Source organism: Trichechus manatus, unplaced genomic scaffold (genome assembly GCF_000243295.1).
Source record: "Trichechus manatus latirostris isolate Lorelei unplaced genomic scaffold, TriManLat1.0 scaffold00048, whole genome shotgun sequence".
NCBI lineage: Eukaryota > Metazoa > Chordata > Mammalia > Sirenia > Trichechidae > Trichechus > Trichechus manatus.
The window spans coordinates 6,218,444-6,228,618 of NW_004443984.1; the positions used below are offsets into that span (position 1 = coordinate 6,218,444).

General features: G+C 43.8%; 1 pseudogene; it reads left to right on the plus strand.

Annotated features, from left to right (window-relative positions):
- The first annotated feature begins 1,569 nt into the window (after positions 1–1,569).
- LOC101357797 (14-3-3 protein zeta/delta pseudogene) lies at positions 1,570–2,479 on the plus strand (annotated as a pseudogene).
- Positions 2,480–10,175: the final 7,696 nt, after the last annotated feature.

The window sequence follows — 10,175 nt, forward strand, 5'->3', positions numbered from 1 at the left end:
GCAGAACTCAAATTCTAGTAAGAAGACCAGACTTAGTGGTCTGACTGAGACTGGAGGAACCCCGGAAAGGATGGCCCCTGGATTCTCTATCAGCCCAGAAGTAAAACAATTTCCGAGACCAACTCTTCAGACAGGGATTGGACTGGACTGTGTGACATAAAGTGATACTCGTGAGGAGTATGCCTCTAAGCTCAAGTAGATACAAGAGACTAAACGGGCAGCTTCTGTCCGGAGGTGAGTGGGGGAGGCAGAGAGGGTTAAGAGTTGGTTGAATGGACATGGGGAATCAGCGGTGGAAAGGGAGAGTGTGATGTCACAGTATGGGGAGAGCAATTAGAGTCATATAACAATGTATGTATAAATTTTTGTATGGTAAAAAATAGAAAAAGAAACAAAAAGAGACCTGCATAAATGGAAAAACATACCATGCTAATGGATAGGAAGACTTAACATTGTGAAATGACAATACTATCCAAAGCGATCTGCAGATGTAATGCAATCCCAATCCAAATTTCAGCAACATTCTTTAATGAGATAGAAAAACTAATCACCAACTCTATGTGGAAAGGAAAGAGGCCCCGGATAAGTAAGGCATTACTGAAGAAGAAGAACAAAGTAGGAGGCCTCACACTCCCTGATCTCAGAACCTACTATACAGCCACGGTAGTCAAAACAGCCTGGTACTGATACAATAATAGACACATAGACCAATGGAACAAAATTGAGAACCCAGAAATAAATCCATCCACCTATGGACAGTTAATCTTGACAAAGGGTCAAAATCCATTAAATGGGGAAGAGATAGTCTCTTTAACAAATGGTGTTGGCAAAACTGGATATCCATTTGCAGAAAAATGAAACAGGATCCATACCTCACACCATACACAAAAACTACCTCAAGATGGATCAAAGACCTAAATGTAAAACCTAAAACCATAAAGATCATGGAAGAAAAACAGGGACAAATGTAGGAGCCCTAATTTATGGCATAAATAGACTATCAAACAGAACTAAAAAAGTACAAACATCAGAAGATAAACTAGGTGACTGGGACCTCCTGAAAATCAAATTCTTATCCTCATCAAAAGACTTTTCCAAAACAGCAAAAAGAGAACCTACAGACTGGGAAAAATTTTTTGGCTATGACATGTCTGACAAGGGTCTAATCTCTAAAATTTATAGAAAATTCTGACAACTCAAAAACAAAAAGACAAATAACCCAATTAAAAAATGGGCAAAGGACATGAATAGACACTTCACCAAAGAAGGCATCCAGGCAGCCAACAAATGCATGAAGAAATGCTCGAGATCATTAGCCATTGCAGAGATGCAAATCAAAACTACAATGAGATACCATCTCACACTGGTAATAAGTGCATTGATCAAAAAAACAGAAAACGACAAATGCTGAAGAGGCTGTGGGGAGATTGGAACTCTCATACACTGCTGGTGGGAATGTAAAATGGTACAACCACTATGGAAAATGATATGGCGCTTCCTCAAAAAGCGAGAAATAGAGCCTTGCCGCTGCCGCCGCCCAGTGACTGCTGAACCCCCATCTGTCCGCCGCCACGCACTCCGGACACAGAACATCCAGTCATGGATAAAAATGAGCTGGTGCAAAAGGCCAAACTGGCCGAGCAGGCTGAACGATATGATGACATGGCAGCCTGCATGAAGTCTGTAACTGAGCAAGGAGCCAAATTATCCAATGAGGAGAGGAATCTTCTCTCAGTTGCTTATAAAAATGTTGTAGGAGCCTGTAGGTCATCTTGGAGGGTGCTGAGAAAAAACAGCAGATGGCTCGAGAATACAGAGAGAAGATTGAGACCTACCTAAGAGATATCTACAATGATGTACTGTCTCTTTTGGAAAAGTTCTTGATCCCCAGTGCTTCACAAGTAGAGAGCAAAGTCTTCTACTTGAAAATGAAAGGAGAGTACTACCATTACTTGGCTGAGGTTGCTGCTGGTGATGACAAGAAAGAGACTGTGGATCAGTCATAACAAGCATACCAAGAAGCTTTTGAGATCAGCAAAAAGGAAATGCAACCAACGCATCCTATCAGATTGTGTCTGGCCTTAACTTCTCTGTGTTCTATTATGAGATTCTGAACTCCCCGGAGAAAGCCTGCTCTCTTGCAAAGACAACCTTTGATGAAGCCATTGTTGAACCTGATACATTAAGTGAAGAGTCATACAAAGACAGCACGCTAATAATGCAGTTACTGAGAGACAACTTGACATTATGGACATTGGATACCCAAGGAGACAAAGCTGAAGCAGGAGAAGGAGGGGAAAATTGACCAGCCTTCCCACTTTTGTCTGCTTCATTCTAAAATTGACACAGTAGACCATTTGTCATCCATGCTGTCCCACAAATAGTTTTTTGTTTACGATTTATGACAGGTTTATGTCACTTCTATTTGAATTTCTGTATTTCCCATGTGGTTTTTATGTTTAATATTAGGGGAGTAGAGCCAGTTAACACAGTGAGTTACCTGTTTTCATCTTGAGATGTTCAATATGGGGATGTGGAATTTTTATACAAGTTATAAACGTTTGGCATAGTACTTTTGGTACATTGTGGCTTCACAAGGGCCAGTGTTAAAACTGCTTCCATTTCTAAGCAAAGAAAACTGCCTATATATTGGTTTGTCCTGGTGGGGAATAAAGGGATAGTTGGTTCCAGTCACATGTGTAGTTATTGTGGGTACTTTAAGGTTTGGAGCACTTACAAGGCTGTGGTAGAAATAGATATCCCATGGATAGTACATGTTGAACCATGTGTATCTATGGAATACACAATTTCAATGTGCACACCTTTGACTACAGCTGCGGAAGTGTTCCGTTAGACAAAGTTGTGACCCAATTTACTCTGGAGAAGGGCAGAAATGGTTCACATTCTGTTATTTGTAAAGTTACCTGCTGTTTGCTTTCATTATTTTTGCTACACTCATTTTATTTGTATTTAAATGTTTTAGGCAACCTAAGAACAAATGTACAAGTAAAGTAAAAATGAATTGCTTGATATTCATTATATCATGTATATCAAGCACAGCAGTAAAACCAAAAACCCATGTATTTAACTTTTTTTAGGATTTTTGCTTTTGTGATTTTTTTTTTTTTATTCTTCCTTAACAAGCATGCGCTGTAAAAATCATTAACAGGGAAATAACTTGAGATGATGGCTAGCTTTGTATAATGTCTTAGGAAATTTTCATGAACAATCCAAGCATAATTGTTAAGAACATGTATTAAGTTGATGTAAGTGGAATAAAAGTTTTATGAATGGACTTTTCAGTTACTTTCTCTACAGGTTTTCATGTAAATCAGTTTTTTGGTTCTGAAACTTTTCTAAAGGAAATTGTACATCTTTGGAAATTGATTACTTTATTCCTTCTTGGCAGCTAATGGGCTTTTACCAAGTTTAAATACAAAGTTTATCATAATGACAAAAATACTACTAATTTAACTACTACTGTTGCCAACCATGACCCATTCTTTCCTCTTCCCCATCTCAAAAAAATTAGTTTCCATTTTTGGAGGGAGATTGAAGAGAAAAAAGTAATGTGTTCCATTTAAATTTTTGGTATATGGCATTTTGTAACTTAGGAAGCCACCATGTTCTTGGCTTATTTTGACATTGGGTAGCATTAACTGTAAGTTTTGTGCTTCCAAATCACTTTTGGTTTTTAAAAATTTCTTTATATTCTTATAGCCTGCTTTCCATTTTGATCCTTTTATTCTATTTGCCAGGTATACAGGATTACCTTCCTTTTTTAGCCTTCTTCTGTCTTGTCACCAACCATTTCTACTTGGTGGCCGCGTACTTGGAAAAAGGCTGCATGATCTTTCTGGCGCCACTCAATGTCTAAGAGACTCTGCTTCCTTTGCTTGCATCCTACAAACTACTTCCCTCATCCTATTTACTGCAGCAAATCTCCTTAGTTGATGAGATTGTGTTTATCTCCTTGTAAGCCCTACCTATCCTGAATGGTCTGTCATTGTCTGCCTTTAAATCCTTTCTCTTCCTCTATTCTCTAAACAATGATGGGGCTAAGTTACACCCAAAGCTCACCCTGCAGAATATTTCCTCAGTACCTTGCAGAAAACACCAAACAAAAATGTCATTTTAAAAGAGGTGTATTTTTTTTTTTCTTTTAGAATGTAAGCTCCTCAAGAGCAGGGACAATGTTTTCTGTATGTTCTGTTGTGCCTAGTACACTATAAATGCTCAATAAATATTGATGATGGGAGGCAGTGAGTCTTGATAAGGGTGAGAAACTGAAATTCTGAATACTGTTTTGTTACTTGTTCCATTATGACCTCAGATTAAACTGGGAAGTATTGGCCCTTTTGGACAATTGTCCCAAATATTATCTTGAAATAAAAGTGCAATGGAGGCCTTGGGGTCTTTGTTTCAAGCAGAAAAGATCTCTTATGCATTTGGGACAACATCATAATAATGCATCTTCATTCATAGCTCTTTTTACCTTGCCTATTAATTTCTCCTGACCTCAGGCCAAGAAGGCGAAATAATTTGATAGCTAAGGAAAATTAAGCTAGACTGGAGAGATGGATCTCATTCAATTAAATTGTAAATAAAATCTGAAACGTCAAAAAAAAAAAAAAAAAAAAAAGCGAGAAATAGAAATACCATATGATCCAGCAATCTCACTCCTAGGAATATATCCTAGAGAAATAAAAGCCATGACACAAATAGACATATGCACACCCATGTTCACTGCAGCATTATTTACAATAGCAAGAAGATGGAAACAGCCTAAATGTCTGTGAATGGATAAACAAACTGTGGTACATACACACAATGGAACACTATGCAACATTAAAGAATAATGACAAATCTGCCAAACATCTCACAACAGGGATGAGCCTGGAGGACATTATGCTGAGTGAAATTAGTCAATCACAAAAGGACAAATATTGTGTGAGACCACTATGGTAAAAAGTCAAGAAAAGGTTTTCACGCAGACAGGAACATTCTTTGATGGTTACCAGGGATGGTGACGGGGGTGGGGGGAGGGAAATTCACTAACTAGATGCTAGACATGTACTAACTTTGGAGAAGGGGGAGATAATACAAATGTGGGGGAAGTCAGTACAACATAATCAAGATAAAGGAAGACACTGAAAGATATGCAAGAGTAAAAGGCAACAACGGTAAATACTGATACATATACAATCCTACAACAACAGTAATAAAAACAATAACATATGAGTGGATACACAGGTAGATATGTAAGCTGAATAGGGTGGGAAGGCATAGGGAAGTACACCCATGTACATATATACGTGTACGTGCTTCAAATATACCCATGTATGCAATAGTGTGCACAAGGGACACAGTCATGACAACTTTTAGCCATAACCATATACCTCCTGGGTTTGAGATACTGGGCTTGAGGGCTAGGGACCATAGTCTCAGGGGGCATCAGGTCAATTGGCATATCATAATCTGTAGAGACAATGTTCTATATCCTACCTGGTAAGCAGTGACTGGGATCTTAAAAGCTTGTGAGCAGCCATCTAAGATACAATAATTGGTCTCTTCCGGTCCAGAGCAAAGAAGAGTGAGGAAAACCAAAGACTCAAGGAGACAATTAGTCCGAAGGACTAAAGGCCCACATGAACCACGGCCTCCACTAGCCTGAGACCAGAAGAACTAGATGGTGCCCAGCTACCACTACCGACCGCTCTGAACTGGACCACAATGGTAGGTCATGGACAGAGTGGGAGAGAAATGTAGAACAAAATTCAAACTCATAAATAAGACCAGACTTAGCCATACAACAGACAGGCCTATAAAATGAACAAAAACACCAGTGAGGAATGTACACCTCAGAACAATCAACTATATGAGACTTAAAGGGCAGTATTTGCCCAAAAGCAAAGTTCAAAAGGAAGGTAGCAGCAGGAAAGCTGGGCGAATGGATGCGGGGAATCCAAGGAGGAAGAGGGGAGAGTACTGACATTCAGGGGTTTGCAACCAATGTCACAAAACAAGCTGTAGTATACATTGTTGATTGGGAAACTAATTTGCTCTGTAAACTTTCACCTAAACCACAATAAAATGTTCAAAAACAAAGGAGTCCTTGGGCACAATGGTTAAGCACTTGGCTGCTAAGGATGACGGTTCAAACCCACCAGCAGCTTAGCAGGAATAAAGACCTGTCAATCTGTTCCTGTAAAGATTACCGCCTGGAAAATCCTATGGGGCAGTTCTACTCTGTCCTTTGGGGTCACTATGAGTTGGAATTAACTCGACAGCACACAACAACAATGTAAAATTCAAATACCAGCAGGGTCACCCATGGTGGACAGGTTTCAGCTGAGCTTCCAGACGAAGACAGACTAGGAAGAAGGACTTGGTGGTCTACTTATGAAAAAAACTAGCCAGTGAAAACCTTATGAATAGCAACAGAACATTGTCTGATATAGTGCTGGAAGATGAGCCGCTCAGGTTGAAAGGCACTCAAAATATGACTGGAGAAGAGCCGCCTCCTCAAAGTAGAGTCGACTTTAATGCCGTGGATGGAGTCAAACTTTTCAGACCTTCATTTGCTGATGTTGCAAGACTCTATGAGGCTAGAAGTCCAAATTCAGGGCGCCAGCTCCAGGGGAAGGCTTTCTGTCTGTGTCGGCTCTGAGGGAAGGTCCTTGTCATCAATCTTCCCTGGTCAAGGAGCTTCTCAGCACGGGATCCCGGGTCCAAATGACACTCTATTCTCCTGGCTCTTGTTTCTTGGTGGTATGAGGTCCCCCTGTCTCTCTGCTCGCTTCTCTCTTTTATATCTCAAAAGAGGTTGATTTAAGACACAACCTAATCTTGTAGATTGAGCCCTGCCTCATTAAACAAATAATTTCTTTTATAAGGATTAGCACAAACCTGGTTCCTATGAGGCAGAGGTTAAAGATGTCCCAAATGTCCAATTTTTCCAAGCTGCTGTACCGCTTCATCATCTCCAACATCAACTATTCCCTCTTCCCTCAGTACTCTCCCTCCTGTCTTTGGGTTCACTAATTCTCTGCAACGTCTCACAGAACTCACTAACCATATAAAGGAAATGACTCATTCAGTTGTGGATGCTGGCAAGTCCCAAATACGTGGGTCAGGCGTAGACGTCTCCCTGGCCCGCAATCTCTGCCCAAAGGCACTCAGCTTTCTCGCTCTGTCAGCTGGGAAGCCCTCTGTGCCGTCTCCTACAGGTCTGTGCTGCAGGTCTCTCCTTTGATGGTGGTGGGCTCTCTCTGTTCTGGAATCGGCTCTCTTTTAAGGCAAAACTGACCGATCCCCTTGGTGGGCCACAATCATCTTATTTGCACAGCCCCACCCAATCATCTGGGTGGGAGTCACAAGACCATGACTAGAAAGGCCACACACAAAAGTAATTCATCGCACCACATTCATTAGTATCGTAGAAGTAGGATTTACAACATACAGCAAAATCACATCAAATGACAAAATGGTGGACAATCACACAATACTGGGAATCATGGCCTAGCCTAGTTAACACACATTTTGGGGGGATACAATTCAATCCATAACACTTACCAGGCATGATGTCCTTCTCCAGGAACTGGTCCCCCCGATAATGTGTCCAAAGTACGTGAGACAAAGTCTCACCATCATCACTTCCAAGGAGCACTCTGGCTGTACTTCCTCCAAGACAGATTTGTTCATTCTTCTGGCGGTCCATGGTATGCTCAATATTCTTCACTAACACCATAATTCAAAGGCATCAATTCTTCTTTGGTCTTCCTTATCCATTGTCCAGCTTTTGCATGTATATGAGGCGAGTGAAAGTATCATGGCTTAGGTCAGGTGCACCTTAGTCCTCAAAGTGACATCTTTGCTTTTCAACACTTTAAAGAGGTCTTTTGCAGCAGATTTGCCAATGCAAAATAATGTCCTCAACTGGTAATATTTTAGCATATATTGTTCCAGTTTTTTTTTCTATGCAAACTATATAATCCTCTAAATAGCCTCAGGGGGTAAGATATTAGAACATTTTAAGACAGGGAAATTCAGGCTTAGAGAAGCAAGCAGTTAACACAATGGCACACAGCTGGTCAACAGTAGAACCAAGATTGGGATTCAGGTCTGTCTGACTCCAAACTCAATGTTCTTCACCACAGCTCTTCTCTGATTTTTTACCTGGAGGAATCTTTTCCAGAGGATCTCAGCTCCAGAACTAAACCTAAGTAGATTTCTATCCTGAACCCCATCCCTCACCTGCTTCCTCACCCACCTGAGGATCCTGGTTCCCAGGATGAGGGCATTGGTGGTTCAGTGGTAGAATTCTTGCCCTTCTTGCAGAGATGTGGGTTAGATTCCTGGCCAATGCACCTCATGTGCAGCCATAACCCGTCTGTCAGTGGAGGCTTTTGTGTTGCTATGACGCTGCATAGGTTTCAGCAGAGCTTCCAGACTAAGACGGATAGGAAGAAAGGCCTGGTGATCTACTTCCAAAAATCAGCTGATGAAAACCCTATGGATCACTATAAACTTGCCAACAGCCTAAGACTGACAGGAAGAAAGGCCTGCTGATCTTCCAAAAATCAGTCACTATAAGCTTGCCAATAGCCTGGCAAGGGGATGGAGTAGGACCAGGCAGCATTTTGTTCTGTTGTGCATGGGATCCCAGTGAGGGCCAACTCCACGGCTGCTAACAACAACACTAGCAAAGGCTAGTGGATAGGAAGGAGTGGGAGTCTCTAGCCTGGTGGGGATGGCAAGTGGGATTAAAGGGTGAACGTAACCAACTGAGCCCAGGATGAGTGAAGGTGTGAGTAACGGCTGGTAGAGGGGAGCGTGTTGCTGAGTGCCTATCAGGTGTATGCGCTATGCTAGGTTCTTTCCAGATGGAGCCCTGGTGGTGCAATGATTAAGTGCTCGGCTGCTAACTGAAAGGTTGGTGGTTTGAATCTGCTAAGTGGCTCGGTGGGAGAAAGGACCTGGTGATCTGCTACAGCCTAGATAACTGTATGGAGCAGTTCTACTGGGTCACATAGTATCACTATTAGTCAAAAATCCACTTGACAGCACCTAATGACAACAGTGAGCCCTGGCGGCTCAGTGGTTAAGAGCTCGGCCGCTAACCAAAAGGTCGGCAGTTTGAATCCAGCAGCCGCTCCGTGGAAACCCTTTGGGGCAGTTCTACTCTGTCCTATAGGGTCGCTATGAGTTGGAATCGACTGCACGGCAATGGGTTTAACAACCGGTTCTTTCCTGGCAACATCAAAACCAAATAGGGATCAGGCTTCCCATTTTACAGATGTGGAAACTGAGGTTCCGAGAAGAAAAGTAATTTTCCCAAAGTCATACAGCTTGCGAGCAGATTGACGCCCCTCACTCCCTGGAGATGGGGCACGTGGCTGGGGACACAGCACAGGAGCAGGTGGGCGGCCCTGGCCTCGTGCAGAGACAACCTAGGCTGAGAAACGGTGTGTGGAGCAAGGTAGCGGTGGGGATTGGAGTAGAGTGAGGCAAGGAGACTGGAGAGACTAGGTGAGAGATGGAGGCCGAGGGTGTCCCCGACAGAGGGGCGGGGCCATGGGGGACTGGGAATGAGTCGGTAGGGAAGGAGGAGGAGAGGGTGGGATCGTGAGGAAGGGGCACTGAAGAGGGGAGCGAGGTTGGGGCGTCGAGGGGCCGGGGAAGAGAAGATGACTCGGGAGGTCAGGAGCAGGAATAAAATGGGGCGGAGCTGTGGAGGAGCTTTGATGGAGGCAGGGGCGGGTCAGGAGCAAGAGGCGGGGCTTGGAGGCGGCTAGGACGCGGAGGCGGGGCCGAGGAGTTGGGAGAGAGGCTAGGGGCGGGGCATTAAGGGGCGGGGTGCCCTGGGGGCGGGGCCTAGGAGCCCTGCGTGAGGCCGGGGGCGGGGCTATCCAGTCTAAAGTGAGGAGAGAGCCAGGAAGGCTGGGGGCGGGACCGAAGCTCAGGCGGGGCGGGGAAGCTCAGAGGATTCCTGGACGGGAGCGGACGTGGCTGTGCGGGGCTAAGGCAGTTGGGGGCGGGGCGGCGCGGAGGGGAGGGGCGTGGGGAGGCCTGGACTGCGCCCTCGGCAGGCGGTGAGGTTGCTCCGCGCTGAGCAGCGCAGCGCTCCTAGCGCCCCGTTCCCGCAGCCCCGGCATCCCCGCCCCGCGCCCGCC